General features: G+C 46.2%; 1 long non-coding RNA gene and 1 pseudogene across 9 annotated transcripts; one reads left to right on the top strand and one right to left on the bottom strand.

Annotated features, from left to right (window-relative positions):
- Window positions 1-5,648: 5,648 nt before the first annotated feature.
- LOC125535951 lies at window positions 5,649-11,852 on the bottom strand. Of its 9 annotated transcripts, none has more exons than XR_007294867.1 (4): window positions 10,498-11,852; window positions 8,707-10,392; window positions 8,468-8,634; window positions 5,649-6,155 (listed from the first exon to the last, which is right to left on the bottom strand). It is a non-coding gene; the product is annotated as an uncharacterized LOC125535951 (long non-coding RNA). The 9 variants fall into 9 exon arrangements; XR_007294865.1 differs by having other exon boundaries at window positions 8,468-8,798; window positions 8,911-10,392; window positions 10,498-11,851; XR_007294870.1 differs by having other exon boundaries at window positions 8,468-8,782; window positions 8,911-10,392; window positions 10,498-11,851.
- Window positions 6,171-9,721, top strand: LOC125535950 (annotated as a pseudogene).
- Window positions 11,853-16,225: the final 4,373 nt, after the last annotated feature.

Raw genomic sequence — 16,225 nt, 5'->3', positions numbered from 1 at the left:
AATAAAGGTTACGGACAGACGTGGCCTAACTAGATCGGGGAAAGGAGGGCCACATTCCTGAAATTCAGACGGCAGGGATGGATTAGAGGCCGCCACATCAATCCGTAGGGCAGCTTCCATGACACTCGTCTGTAAGTGGAGCAATTTCGGAGATTTTATCTCCCCTAACCCAAACCAAACGCTCGTTAAAGCATTTCCCGGGAATGGTTTCCAACTGGGCCAATCTACATGGATCGGGACCAAATTACGGCCGATCCTGTCTTCCAAATAAGGGAAAATAATCCTATGCGACCCGGGTCGTACACTTCTATCGTGAGACCCTGTTCACCGATGGACACTTGGCAAACACGAATCTCAATGCAACCAGCCAATTAATCTCAAAGCTCTAGTCCCCATTTACCAAATCTCAATCCCCTTTCCTCTTCGGCGTTCATGCTCGTTCCTTGCCGCCGCTCTCCCCGTCGAAAGCTTGTCGGCGCTGACGGAAGCTCATTTTGTCGCGGAAGCACCGGAGCTCTGTCCCCGCTGCTCTCCCCATCGTCCATGACCAGGCTCCTCGGCGCCCCGCAGCCACCGGTGCTCGCTGTGTTCCTAACCACCGGCCCTCCGTCCATGGCTACTTCCCATTGACCTGCTTGTTGCATCTTGACAGAAGTATAACTCCAAGTACAGAGCATGTATGTTGGTTGCAACACGAGCTCTCATCTGTTGGTTACAACACAGAAGTAGCTGGGGCAGTGCCGTGAGTTGGTCACCGACGGGAGGAAACGCGCCGGGCTGAGTGTTGTGCTTGGTGTCTACGAGCTCACTGGCAGCGACGTGACGCGTAGCCGGGAGTATCACAACGGCTGCTAGAATTTGGGAGGGTTCTGGAGATTGAAACTGATTTGCAAACGGGTAAGTGAGGAAAGAGAAGGCTGCTGAACCCCCCCCCTCCTCGAGCCGCTCCCGCAGGCATCCTCGGGGGAACCCTAGCGCGCCGCCACTCGTCCCCCCCCCCCCCCCCCCCCCCCCCCCCCCCCCCCCCCCCCCCCCCCCCCCCGTCGGCCTCTCCCCCTCCCGCCGCCGCCGCGAGGCGCCGCCGGGCAAAGCCCGGCCAGCGTGGGTGGCAGAGGGGATCTCACCACCTTCCTCGCGGTCAGCTGCTGGCGCGGGACGACGCAGCCGCGGGAGGGCGTTGGGCTGTGCGGGGCCCGGCGGCGCGGCGGCCCTGCTTGGCGGCGGTGCAGCAGCGACCTGGGGTCCTCTCGGCGTGCGGCGGCTGCGGTGTTCTTCCTCTGGTGGTGACGCGCAAGACGGCCCCGGGCAGATCTAGCTGATTTGGCTCCGGCGGCCCGTCGTGCGCTGGGGGCTGCGGGCTGCCTGGGCCACGGGCGTCTGGTTCTGCCATGGCCACGGCTGGTGGAGCAGGAGGCGTGGCGGCGGCGGTGAATGGTGCGCATCTAGGCGGGCGGGTGGCGGCTCGGTTGCTTGCCCTGTGATGGCGCGGGCCGTGTGTGGCTTGGGCCGCGGGCGGCTGGCGTTGCCGTGCTTAGGGGTGGCAATGCTGGTGGCGTGGTTGCGGTGGTGGCGGTGCGTACGCGTCCTGAGGTCCGGCCGGGCCTTTGTCCCGGACAGGGTGACGGCGTGTGGCGCGGGCGGACAGTCCGTGAGCCCTTCCTTGGCTGCAGTGGCGGCGATCCTTTCCCCTATCTTCGTCGGATGGGCAGCCGTCGGTGGCCTCTCGCCGGTCTGTGCCAGGGGCAGGGGTGAGGCGAAGCTGGGTGCTTCGGGTGGGAAGGCCAGTAGGAGGGATTGGGGCTTGAAGTGGTGCCCCCGTCTTCGGCACAAGTGTGTGCCGCTCCTCCCTTCCCGCTTCCTCACCCCGGTGCTTGTTGGTCGCTGACTCGGCGTTGCCTGAGGCGGGATGGTTTGTTGCTTCCGGCGGTGGTTGGGGTTTGTGTTGTCCAAAGCTTGCTCCTTTGATGTTCTCGGGGCTGTCTGGATGCAGGGCGGCGACCCTGGTGGTGGGAGGCATGCTGATCTTGGGCAGATTGCGCGGCTCGGGTGCGGGCGGGCAGTCATGGCCGCCCGGGTGGCATGGTTGCGGAAGGTTGGCGGAGCTGGGATGCGTTGGAGGGATCGGTGCACCGGGGTACATCACCTGCCTAATCCCGACCGACGGTGGCGGCGTCCGTGGACGTCGTTTCCTCCTTGCAGGCTCCGTCGTGGTGCTCCCACTCCCTTACGATTACTCCGGGTGAAAATTTGATCTGCGTGATCGGACGGTGGCGGCTATGGTCGTGCCCTTCTTGAAGGCATCGTTTTGGAGTTCTCGCTCCGCCGTTGGCCTCTCACCTCTCCTAGGTATCGCTCTCGGTGATCTCCGTCGGCTCAAGGCGGTGCTCCTTTACTTATCCTTTGTGTGCTTTGTAGTCGTGGGAGCGGTGTGTTGGTGCCCGACACCCTTGTATCTCGCCCTGGGTGTGTGTTGTGTGCGGTGTTGGTTGGTGTGTGTTTGTATCGTTCTCTCGAATGTACTGTGATATTGCTTTATATATAAAGCAGAGGAAAACCCTTTTTTGTAAAGAGAAGGTTGCTGTTTTGAGATTGGTGTCGCCACGCGTCGCACACGAGAGGAGGTCTCACCATCGACTTCGTATGACCCGGGTCGCATAGGATTATTTTTCCAAATAAGGCATCCATCTGGCGATTGTACGGTACTGTTCATTTGTAAGAAATTCTTCTGGCTCTGGTATTCACATCACCTTCCATGTAGGTCCTTGCTTCACCACAAACACATTATCCAAACATCCACTCACCACGTCGCGTATATGGGGAGTAGGTGAGACCCTGGAGCACCTGCTACTGCAATGACCCACACTATGTAATGTGGAGGCATGATTGGGACATTCATACGGCTGTTACAGCCCCAACTCCAGTTGCTACACATGTTCAAATTCTAGAAAAAAAAAAGACCAATCACTAGAACTCGTGCACGCCAATTAAATTATTAGGTAATTAATTTCATTTCTAGAAACAACTTCTAATGTTCATAAGAATATGTTGTTGCGTAAACAAGATATGTTTGTATCGCTGAGGGATGAAGGGCATGATGGACAAGAGGAGGAGCATTGGAGCATGAAGACAAAGGCGAGCGTGCAGGCAAGGATGACGAAGTTTCAAGTTCAGATTTCAGAACTTTGAAGCCATCATGATGATGCATGGAGAGATAGACACCATATACAAGATGACAGTTCATATTTTCATCCATAGCCTTTAATAGGCGCAAGCGCTATGTCTCGCCCATACCGAGACGTAATACATCTCACCTACGGCGCGACACTATTGGGCCTGCACAATACTGTAGCAGTGCATGATTTTTATTGCGGTTTTTATCGGCTTTTCACTGTTTTGCATCGGTTTTCTTGTATGGTTTCCTTGGTTCCCTCTTTTTTATTTTCTTCGGTTTTCTTTGTTCCTTTCTTTCATTTTCATCAGTTTTCTTTGTTTTTCTTTTTTACTTTTTTTTTCTCAACACAGGTGTACTTTTTTCATACATACTGTGCATTTTGTATACATCAGGAACATTTTCTTATACTTGTATAGCACATATGTTTAACATTTTTTTCAAATATATGGTTTGATGTCTACTTTTTTCTACATGTTGTACATTTTTCATATATATCTGAAACATTGTTTGTAGACACGTTCACAATTTTTCAAGTACATGATTAATATGCCATGCAAATAAAGTACATGATTGATATTTTAAAAATATATGTTTTTATGTCTACATTCTTTCACACATAATATACATTTTTCGTATTCATAAGGACCATTTTTTATACACGTCTAACTTTTTTTCAATTATATGTTTTTAGGTCTACTTTTTTTCATACACATTGTACATTTTTGTATACATCATGACATTGTTTAATACATGTTTAACAATTTTCAAATACATGATTACATTTTTCAAAAATAACGATGTCTACTTTTTTTCTACACATCGTACATTTTCTTATACATCAAGAACGTTTTTTATACATGTTTGCATTTTTCTAAATATATATTTAACATTTTTCAAATATTTTTCCATGTATACTTTTTCATAGATGCTGTACATTTTCCTTATACATCACATTTTTATATACACGTTTAACATTGTTTTTACACTGCTACAAGATGTTTTAAATATGTAATGAATGCTTTTAGAAAAGAAAAAGAAAAAACTGAAAAAAGAAACGCCAGAAAAACCAGGTGAAAAAACCATACAATATATGGAAAACCGCAAGGAAAATCGATCTAAAAAAACAAAATTGTTCGTATGTGTGTTAGATGACATTAGGCGGGCGCTGGTTCTGAACCATCTAATGGAGCGCTGCAGGCGAGGTATTATAGGACCGCTCTAAGCGATATACAGACGCTCCTTTCTATAGGTGTTGCATCACCATACTTTTGGGCCAGCTCATATAATTTTGAATTATACGACCATAGTTTTTAGAGCCCGTGTTATTGGAGGAAAACAGACTAGGCGGGCTTTTGGTTATCTCTCACAATTGCTAATTGTATTAGAGGATATGCTCTTCTCTCCCCAAAATAAAATAAAATTACAGGATAGGCTCTTACATCGACACTTTATGCTGTGGAATTTTTCTCTCTTTCCTTAAGCGTCTAAATTAGTGTCTCTACAGTGTAGATGCTCTAACTCAGCTTCCTTATGCGTGTGGAGACTTCGAATTTGATATTTCCTCAACCAATGAGAATTGTTTTTCAACCGATGAGACTTGACAAATGACTTACCGTGTTCGGTGTCCCGATCAGTGGTAAGTTATCTCAAAAAATAAAAAAAATCGTCTGGAAAAAAGATCTAGCTAGAAAGAAAAGTGTACCTTTTGAAGGGTCCACCCAACCAGTTGTGAATTTCTATCCCAGAGTACTTTTATGTGACATAACATTTTCTTTGAAACTATCATGGATTTGCAATTCTCGACACCAGAAATTAAATCTCAACAACATATATCAAATATCCAATGCTTTTGCTTGTTTTAATAGACCATAGTTCTGTGATTGCATTTGTGGTGTGCAAGGTTTCCAAAAAGTATGAGTTTCATATCAGTTGTTTTAGATTATTTTTTTAGACAAATATGAGTTGTTTTAGATGAATTCTCAGTGATGCATGGGAAACATACACACGGGAGCAGATAAATAGGACTATCAAGGACTTTCCACATGCATCTAACAGTAACAGAGTACTGTTAACCACATGAAAAAAGATGTTGTGAATATGCCAACCCATGGCATTTTAAATTTTTAGGGCTCCATAGCATCTGCTTCTGGAAACCAGCAGAAAATGTCACAGTTGCCACCTGCTAGCCAGAATATTACCCTGATTGGTTGTTGGTGACTTGGTGTCTATGCCTTCTTAAATCTGATCAATTCAAGCAACATTATACACGGCAAGCTACTCTGATCTGATGCAACATTTCAATTGCTAGTCTGATGCAAAGTCTTCCGTTATGCAGCGAGTCTAAATTAGCACAAATGGCATATGATATGAATTCAGAGTTCTGCTGCAAATCAAGAAAATCAAGAATAGCATAAACATCAACAAAGCTCTCATCTGGGCAAATGAATGACTGGTAGAGTGAGATGAACAAGCCAGATAGTCAGTAACACGTTTGTTTCCTTTTTTGGTCCCCTCGGACATTTTTACAGTTGTCCCTAGAGTCAAATCCACGTGTGAAAGAGGAAAAACAGGTGGTCAGATATAAAACTGATCCTCGTATATTCCCGGTACATTTGAACGCAGCACCAGCGACGAATAGACGTGGTCGGCACCAGTATGACTGCTGCAGCAGGAAAATGTGTTATGACGACCACGATGGTGACAACAACGCTGCTACACAGCCGACACATTGTGGACGATTTGGAATCGATGCAGCGCATCAAGCCATCCATGCAATTAGCAAAAGTGAGCATCACCGTCCACTCCTCCCGTCGTCCACAGTTCGGCCGGCGACTGTCGTCCGTACAGCAATTTCGTGGTGACAAAGAAGTCCATGCAGATTCAACAAGCATTGCTGGCCGATGCTTACCGTCCACCAATATTTCCAAAGAACTGGTCTTTCCCCACCAGTTCGTCCTTCGCACTCCACAGTCACGGGTCTTTCCTGATAAAGAAATGCTCTGCAATCAACACACTATTACTTGTCAACTCAGACACGAAATATCAAGACTTTTCTCTCCACCCAGCAACATGCTCTCTCTAGTACGATTTACATGACTGGAGTGGGAGAGAGCCCAGCGACGAGTCGCGCGCTGACATTGAGGACTTGAAGAATTTGTGGGAGCAGAGTACCGAAACAGCGAGTATCAAGCAGAAGGCATGCATCCCCTCGATCGGTGAGTATCTCCCCTTTTCAATTCTCCTCGGTACAAGTGTTCAGCTCATTTTTAGCTCCCACTCTCGTCAGATCTATCTGCTATGAGCCTATGACTAATTCACTGGTGGAATTGGAAGCTCAAGCGCAGTCATCATCATACTAACCGGAGGTTGTCCAAATAATCAGTCTAGCTATTGGCTCTCCAAAAAAAAAGTACAACAGACAGGGAAATTTCTAATATATGTTATTTTTAAACAAACTATGTAGGGAGCAGATACAAGGAGGAGCAATCAATGGCTGGGTCTGCTGTTAAGGCCGTGGTCGGGAATGTGAGCAAACTTGCGGTTTGGGAGACCTCACTTTTATGTGGTGTCACTGGTGAAGTAGGATTCTTGAAAGATGAATTGAAGCGGCTAAAGTGCTACCTTAGATCTGCTGATGCTAAACGGAGATCAGGAGATGGGTGTGTGGCTACCTGGGTCAGCCAGATCAGGGACGTGACATATGAGTCCGAGAATGTCATTGAAGCTGCAGATTACATGGAGAAGAGAAACAGGCTGAAGAATGGATTCTTGGGTGCCATTTCAAGGTATGCTCGCTTGCCAAGTGACATGGTTACCCTTCATAAAGTTGGTGTCGAAATCCAGCGTATAAGAAGGAAGATCGGTGAGATATTTGACAGTGCAAACTGTTTGAATATTGATTTGGATACTGGTGTTCTAGGCAAGTGCTGTGCCGAGGATGAGTTTCCACGAGGCAATGATCTCATGGATCAAAACTTTGAGGATGATGTTGTCATTGTTGGTTTTGAGGATGAGTGCCAAGAAATAACGGACAGGTTAGTTGACAAAGAGAACAATACTCTTAGTGCTATCTCCATAGTCGCCATGGGTGGGGCGGGAAAAACATCACTCGTCAGAAAAATCTACACATCATCAAGAGTAAAAGAACACTTCGACACAGTTGCTTGGGTGACTGTGTCTCAAAAGTTCAAGGCCATTGATTTACTAACAAGTGTTGTGGAACAAATAATGGGGACCAGAGTTGGTTTTAATCTCCGTTAGTGTGAGGTGGGAAAGGAGATACATGATTTTCTGTTGCAAAAAAGATTCTTAATAGTTTTCGATGATGTTTGGGAAACAGATACATGGGAGCAAATAAACAAAATGGTTAAAGCATTTCCAGATGTAGCTAATGGTAGTCGAGTACTGTTAACCACACGAAAGCAAGATGTTGCGAATCATGTGCAAATGCCAACTCATGTTCATCATTTGAAGAAGTTAAACGAAGAGAAAAGCTGGGAACTTTTTAGTAGCAAAGCTTTACCATCATACAACAGGTGTTCTGTATGCGATGTGGATGAGTTTGAAGAACTAGGAAAGAAGCTTGCAAAGAAATGTAATGGATTACCACTTGCACTTGCAGTTTTTGGGGGTTATCTATCAAAAAATCTGAACAAGGAAACATGGATTGATATACTCTTGAGCTGGCCATCAACCAAAGACGGACAGATGATGCGAGACATACTAGCTCGCAGTTACAACGACCTACCAGACCATTATTTAAGATCATGTTTCCTCTATGTTGGTGCTTTCCCCGAGGATTATGAAATATCTGTGTCGGATCTTATTGAGTTATGGATGGCAGAATGCTTCATTCCACATACACCAAGACATACACTGGAAGAAATAGCACGTAAGTATGTAACTGAGTTAGCTCAAAGAAGCTTGGTCCAAGTTGTTAGTAGAAGCAGAGCACATGGATGGATTGAAAGAATAAGGATCCATGATATCTTGCGTGACTGGTGCATAGAAGAAGCAAGAGAAGACGGCTTTCTTGACATGATTGACAAAACTGCATGTCAGGCTTCCTCTCTCTTTTCATATAGCCCTTTTTTTGGTTTCAATATATGTCTTAGTATGGTGTTTCTTGCTGACACGTGGATGCACTTTATAATGCAGGCTAGGATAGCACATCGTCATCCGAAAGAACGCTATCCTATCGCGCTTCATTCCAAAACTTCAGCGGTCAGATTTCACAGGCAACAACTCCTAATCTACGAACTCTGGTTGGCTTTGAACTTTCATCAATATTCCTACCTAAGCTGAGATTCCTGAGAGTTCTTCACATTGAAAACTCAGACCTCGAGAGTTTCTCTCCAGCCATTGGTGGGTGCATTCATCTAAGGTGCCTTAGGTTGAGAAGATGTGGAAATGTAACACTCCCTTCTTCAATTGAAGAACTCCTTTACTTGCAGATTATAGACCTGAGGAAAACAAACTTGGACTCAACAGTACCAAACTCTCTTTGGAATATTCCCACTCTAAGGCATGTTTACCTGAGCAGTGCATTTTCTTCACCAAGGAGTGTGGGACACAAAGATCTCCAGACCTTATGGTTGACTTGTGCATCTGCTGGTACCAAATATCGCTATCATGACATGGTGAAAATTTTCAGAAAAATGAGACAACTAACAACCTTGTTCTTGGTAATGAAGCCCATGCATGCTAAGATAATGAATATATTTGCGTACATGCCTCACCTGGTTGATATTCATCTCGCCAGTTTTGGTGTGCTTGATAAGCTTCCAGAGAGTAATCACTTCCCGCAGAGCCTTCGGCATCTCTATCTAGAAGCTGATGTCATTGAAATAGACCCGATGCCGATCCTGGAGAAGCTTCCCTGTCTTGTGGTATTGGAGTTGTCAGGGTATAAAGGTCGAACCATGTCGTTCTCTGCCCAAGGGTTTCCTCGCCTACAAGAGTTAAAACTTGATATTTTCTCCATCGAGGAGTGGAGGATGGAGGTAGGAACAATGCCAAAGCTCTCCCACCTGACACTTTGGTTGTGCAAGGAGATGTGGAAGTTCCCAAGCGGATTGCTGCACCTTCCATCCCTCAAGAATTTGAAACTAATGAGTAAGTCCCCGATTTCTGGAGATGACAGCACACTGAAGGAGCTGGAGCGGAGAGGATGCAAGGTACTGTAGCTTACTATGCCCTCATGTTCTTCTTTAATATTTACTGCTGTTTACGGTCAGATATTACAGTCCCCGTATATTTTCAGTACAAGGACCGAGATACTCATAATAAAGTTCTGTTTTAAACTTATCTGTGACTTGCTCTCCATCCTTCCCTGCCTTGCTTGTTTGGAATGATGGTTTAGGATAAACAGTTTGCGCACTCAAGTTATTTTCTGTTTTTTTTTCCTTGCAGGTGGAACTTTAAGAAGGTTTACGAGCTTCTTGCTGGTGGAACTTTAAGAAGATTTACGAGTGGCGGACATGTCTAAGTATTATTACTACTATTCCTAATTCAGATGTCTTTGTCCCCTTGTTGCGGTGGCATGAGAGAAGGATGCATCCTTTCTGAATGTATCTTTTTCGCCCTTCCTCAAATTATGTGCATGTTGTATGTTTTGCCTGAATGTAATATAATACAAAGGGCGATACGTCTAACCACCGGTGAATCTAGATGATGATGTGCGTATCTATATTTCTGATTTGAACCGTCGATGGATTTTGATTCCCACAAACAAAACTGATGTGTTATTTATCGAAAAAAATGTATTTTTCTCTCTTGACATGGTGAGCACTCACTTATCAGCTCGTGCAATGTCAGTCAGTTTGGTTCATTTCACTGAATGCCAAGTTCTAGACTCGGATGCCCCAGGTTCTGCTTCCCTTTTTCCCCTTTGTGCTACACCTGACGGTACACTAACTTTATTTTGGTTGTATTCTGCACGCAGCTACAAACTATACAACGACAGCAAAAAAATCTTAAACACCATCCACAGTCAACTAATTTTAAGCATTGTACTACTCGTAGATTTTTTTGTGTAACATTGCAGGGATTGCAGAGGAGGGGGGTGTGGCGGAGCAGTAGCAACAGTAAGTAGTACCGACTACCGGGAGCTCACAGCTTCCGCAGATCAAATACGTCGGCGAGGCAAAGGATGGCCGGCGCCCGGCGGCATCCTCCTGCCTGCGTTACGGCCAGCATCTTCAAGCTCTGATAAGCAAATCCTGCATACCACCACCACCGTGGCAGCATCAAACTTCTCATCAGGCGGATACAAATAGAGGGAGAGGCAGGGATTGGGGAGAAAGGAAAGGAGGAGGGGACTTTACGAGCTCGGGTACGGGGAGGGTCACGAGCCCTCCTGATGCCCGGTGCTGCTGCTGCTCTCTATGGCTGTCGGAGGTGGATTTTCGCCGGCGCCATGACCAGCGGGGGGAGAAAGAGGAGAGAAATTATCTACCTAGTGCTCCCCTCCGTCTGGTCACCGCTCCTTTCTCTCCCTCCCCTCTGTCACCGCCGGTGGTAGGCGCCGGGCTTAGCCTGTGCGTGCGCCGGCAGCGTCGGAGGCACTCCTCCTTCTCACGGGTCAAAGGGTGACGCGGGGCTCCCTGGCTCGAGAGTGTGACTCCGATCTGGGCTGCGGCGGCGCCGATCTGGTTCATGACAACCCAGATCTAAACTACGGCGGTGTGGCGGTTGGCCGGCGTCCTATCGACGGCGGTGGCAGGGCTGGCGCTGCTCCTCCCGATCTAGGGCGGAGGGACTTGGATCCGAGGCGACGACCCCGAGGTTGGCCTTCATGTCCGGTGGCGCGGCAGGGCGGGTAGGCTGCCGGCTCAGATGGTCGGCGATCCACCGGCGAGTTGGTGCCTCAGTGACCAACAGCGTTGAGCTGCTTCTTCCTCCAATACTTGCATCGTGCACTCTTGTCGTAACGAATATGGCTGTGCTGCTTGCCGGTCGCCGGGTGGGGCGGAACGGGAGATGGGGATTCGGATTGGGATAATTCCCTGGTTGGCTGGCTCCTGCCGGCCGCGTCTTCCTAGAGACGTCGTTTGGGTTTGCCCCATCTTTTTTCACTTCACGGTTTCTCGGATAAAAACCCTAGGACAGTGACGACATTCTTGACGCGGTGTCTTTTTTGAAAGCGTTGTCGTGAGATCTAAGTGCTCATGGGCAGTTGCAATTGGCGTGCCCCTCTTCCTTCAGGAGACATTTACTTGGATGATGACGAAAACTCTGATATCATTCTTCCTCTTGAAGGCATAATTTTGGAGCAGGTGTTGATTGGAAGGGCCCAGAGGCGAAGCGGGGTTTCATATTCCGCATCGATGACGGCGGGTCTCGGCGGCGTGGCGCAATGGAGGCTCGGCGTCCGATGCGGTTTGACGGACTCGCGCAGGAGGGTGACACTGTCTGGCGTCGTGGTGGCGTCGATGGTAGAGATGTCTGATTAGGTCAATGCATCAGTTCTGCTCTGATGATGGATCGATAGAAGATGGAGGTGACAGCCCTTGCAGCGTGCGGTGCTCACTAGAAGTGTGCCGGACCGGTATGTGACCCAGTCTAGATAGTGGCTTGATTGGAGCATTCAGCTTCAGATGTTAGGCTCTGATGCGATGTCTGTTTGGTATTAAACTTGGATATTCGGCACCCTTCATCAATGGATAAATTTATTGATGTATTACATTGTAAGGTCTCTAGGAATAATTAATAAAATAGTTGCATGCATATCCAAAGGCCGCGGTACATCCTTTTTTTTAAAAAAATCTACCTAATGCTTGTGAGCTTTTCTTTTTGAAAAAAACTATGATATTAGATTAGAGTAACACCAAAATGAACAACTTCAGCAAACACCGGCTTACAGTACTTCAATATTCCTCCTAGTTTCCTAGCATTTCTTTTCACTAGTAATGCAAATTCAATTACAAAAATGCCAACAAACAAGTTGCTCCATCCGTCCGGGTTTATTAGGCCCAAAAACAAGATTGGCAGGACCAAGGCAACCAGTAAATGGATCCGTTATTTTAGGCATTAACCTCTGCAGTAGATTAGGAGGTATTTGTTTTCAGCGATTTTTTGGTGTAGGGACTAGAAAAAGTCTCTTTTAGAGACTTTTTAACCAAATGAGAGGGACTACTAGAGACTAAAAGTTGATTTTTGGGACTAAATGAAGAAGAGTCTTTTTTGGAACTTTTTGGACTTTTCCAATAATGCCCCTCCCTGCACTCATTACCCCGCTGTCCAATGATGTTGTTTGGTTGTTATTTTTCTGTACACTAGAGATAACATGGTCATTTAATAACCTCTAGAAAGAGACTAGGAACTTTTTAGTCCCTGAAAACAAACATGAAGAGACTTTTTAGATATTAGGGACTTTTTAGTTAAAACTAGAAAAAGTCTTAGGACTTATGAACCAAACAGGCTCATAGTTGATGCTTCGTTTTGCATGTTAGTTATTGATGGCGCATGCGTGCAGCCACCATCCCAGCAGTCCCTGCCAATGGGACGAGACTTGCCTGCTCCCCGCTTGTGCGTCCATCCGTGCTTCCGCATACGTGGCTTGATTTGATTGAAACAAAACAAGACCCGGCCCCACCCCTTTAAAATCAGGAGAAGGATGATTAGATTAGAAAAAAAGAAAAAAAAAACCATAGGATAAGGTGGGAGCACGAATCCCTGCCAATGACACTTGTGCATGCATGTTCACGCACCCGGAGGGATGCATGTGTGGCGCAGATTCCGGAGTTTAGCCCCTCTGAATCAGCAATCAACAGTTAATTTGAGGGGGAAAGGTATGTGATTTTCAAAGCGGGCCTAAAAACGAACGGGATTCTTTTTAAACCCGGGCGGAGGGATTAGACGACAAACATTTGCGCCATGATGAAATCTTTAGCTTCTTGAACTCCGGAAGTGAATCCTTGCAAGCGAGCACATCTCCCAGTTGAAAATGTTCCTAAGCGCGCTCCTCTCCTTGCTTGTCCGTGGGTAGCTCGTGAAAACTGCATGCGCAGGAGATGAATGGTGTGTAGACTTGCCCTGCTCTCCAGCAAGTTCCTGGTTGCTTCAAGCATGTTGGCATTGGCGCGAGCTGCATGGTCACGGGTCAACCTTGACCTGTCATACTCACAGTCCGAGGAGCCAACCCTCTCTCAATTCTTGGTGGAGTTTGGATTTAGTTTTTCAACTTCAAAACTAGACAACTTGCATCCTTAACTTCTGAAACCGAACAAGATTCATCTTTGGTCACAGTTTTGACCGGTTTTGATGCTGACCGTGCAGACTCAAATTTGCCTACTTTTTTCAAGCCCGCGTAATGTTTTCAAATTCAGTTACTTTTTTTAAATACGTGAACTTTTTTAAAAGTTGTACTTTTTTAAAATCTGCATATTATTTCCAAGTTCATGTACTTTTTCAAATCTGCGTATATCTTTTAAGTTGATGTAGTTTTTTCAGGTTCATTTAATTTTTTAAAATTGATGTAACTTTTCATATTCGAGTTTTTTCTTGAAAGAGTTCATGAATTTGAAAATTTTATGTGAACTTGAAAATAGTACACGGAGTTGGACTTTTTGAACACAAAAAATATGTGGATTTGAAAACTTATGTCAACTTGAAACAAGTACATGAATTTCAAACAAAGTTCATGGGTTATAAAAGGAACATGAATTTTTTAAAAATATATGGACTTTGAGAAGCATGCAGATTTGAAATAAGTATGCGAATTTCAAAAACAGTTCATGCCTTTGAAAAATAATTGGATTTGATACAATTAGAAAAACTTGGGAAAATGCGCTGATTTGAAAGAAGTACGTAATTGTTTAAAAATCACGGATTTGAAAAAAGTACGCAAATTTCAAAATAGTTTGCTGATTTGAAAAGAGTATTTTATTTTTTAAAAACAATACGCGACCATGAAAAAACTATGCGGATTTCAAAGTGTATGTGAATTTCAAAAATTTCACGGATATTAAAAAAATTACACGAATATGAGTGAGCACCTGTCAAAACCGGGGTGAGTCAGCACCAAAACCGGTCAAAACCGAGACCAGGGACCAATCTTGTCCGGTTTCGATAGTCGGGGTGCAAGCTGTCCGGTTCTAAAGTTGAGGGACGAAATCTATGCTTCATCAAAAGTTGAGGAACAAAAAGTATACTTTTTACAAAATTCTATTGTACATATATACAATGGAAAATATCAAAAGGGAGAACGAATTCGAAAGAAAACTTGCTTGTGATTGTAGCCCGGAAAGGACTGGCTTGATTCCGGAATTGGCACTTTAAAAGGGAGGAGCTTCGGTTGCGGACGGCGGCTCGGCGAGGGGCCGCTTGATTGCTTCGATTACCGGCTGCAGCTCGGAAATGAGCTGCCCGAAATAGAGCTGCTGCTGCTTTGGTTGGGGATTGAAGCTCCCAATGGGGGAGCTGCTTGTTTGGGCGCCTCTGCTCAAGCACCGCTCGATCCTCGTACGAGGCCTTCGATGGCGACGGCGCTGGCGCGAGGGGTGAGATCGGCACGGCGGACGGCGGGCGGCGGCGCATAACTGACTGCTGATCCCCTTTCCTCTCTTGGTGGAACCCTTGCTAGTGGGCTTTGGTGGGCTCATAGGTCCAACTTCAGCCCACCACCGCGTACCGTCTCCAAAGCTTCATCAGTGATCGCGAACCAACCCGTGATTGAGATGGTTAGGTGGACAGTGGTATCTTCAACTCATCAGGGTTCAAATCCTGATGCTCACATTATTCCTGAATTTATTTCAGGATTTCCGGCGATGCGCTTTCAGTGGGCGGAGACGTTCCCGTCGACGACGAGGCGCCTACGATGGCTTCGTAAATCTCAAGATGATATGCCGGCTCAGTCTCTCGGAGGTGCTCATAGGGGTAGGGTGTGCGTGTGTGCATTCATAGGGATGAGTGTATGCGCGTGTATATGAGCGCTTGTGTCTGTACTGATGCTCAAAAAAAAAGCTTCATCAGTGATCTTGTGGTTTGTCTCAAAAAAAAATCAGTGATCTTGGTCAAATTCAAAAGACCAAACCAATTTGTGGTGCAAATAATCGCGAGTCGGGTAGCTTACCGTCATCTCCTTTGCTGCAAGTTGACAAGCAGAGAGCACATTTATTTCTTTGGACAATAGTTCGGTCGTCAAGGATATTGAAGCCAACGTGGTGTGTGGGGGGGGGGGGGGGGGGGAGGAGGAGGAGCTCATGCAGTGGTGATCAAGGAGGCGAACGCGAGGAAAAGGATTTTGAAGCTTGTCGTTTTATCTGTGAATCTAGAAGTAGAAACTTTGAGCTCGTTGTTCATTGATGTTGGTAGGAATGGCTGGCTGGATGACCCACATGATCTTGTAACACTTTTTCTGAACATTGTTATTGAATAAAGTGTGACGAGGTTTTCTAAGAAAAACACGTTGCGTATTCAGACTCCACTTGATAGAGTGGCGACGTCTCACGACGAAGTGACGACGTGGCCGGTGGTGCACTGATGTTGTGAGGTGAGGCGCGACTGTTGAGCGGAGAAGGATGTGCCGATGCAAGGGGGTTATCGTCGGTGATTCTACAGGTGGAGCCGGTGCTACGTACAGAGATGTCGTCACTGTGCTGCGAGCGTCACCTCATGGGGCATTGGTGCTGCGAGAGGGCCAGAGCGAAGAGGAAGGGAATCAGAGGGTCATGCACAGACGCATTGCACGCTACAAAGGCGGTCAATATTTTCTACTCCACAACCAATTGCGCCTAGGGACGACCGGCTGCACAAACCTGGGAAACATGTTCTATTTAAGAAGAATATTATCTAGTTCACACTTGTTAGGAATGAGTGACAAATAATGTACAATAGCCTATGACACTTCACATGCCAGGATGACATTTGCGAACGGCATGATTAGCAGCTTTAGTGTTTTGGGGATTGCGTTTGTTACAGCAAGCATAACATTTCATTTATTTAAGTGCATTTTTCATCCAAAAATTGCCACCATCAGATCTTGATCCTGTGGATACGAGGGTCCCCAAAACACTAATATTCTTCTTAAGCAGTGGTGATCAAGGAGGCGAA

This window comes from Triticum urartu, chromosome 2 (genome assembly GCF_003073215.2).
Source record: "Triticum urartu cultivar G1812 chromosome 2, Tu2.1, whole genome shotgun sequence".
NCBI classification, from domain to species: domain Eukaryota; kingdom Viridiplantae; phylum Streptophyta; class Magnoliopsida; order Poales; family Poaceae; genus Triticum; species Triticum urartu.
Note: the sequence above shows the minus strand (reverse complement) of the source record. Positions and strands in the feature narration are given on the sequence as shown.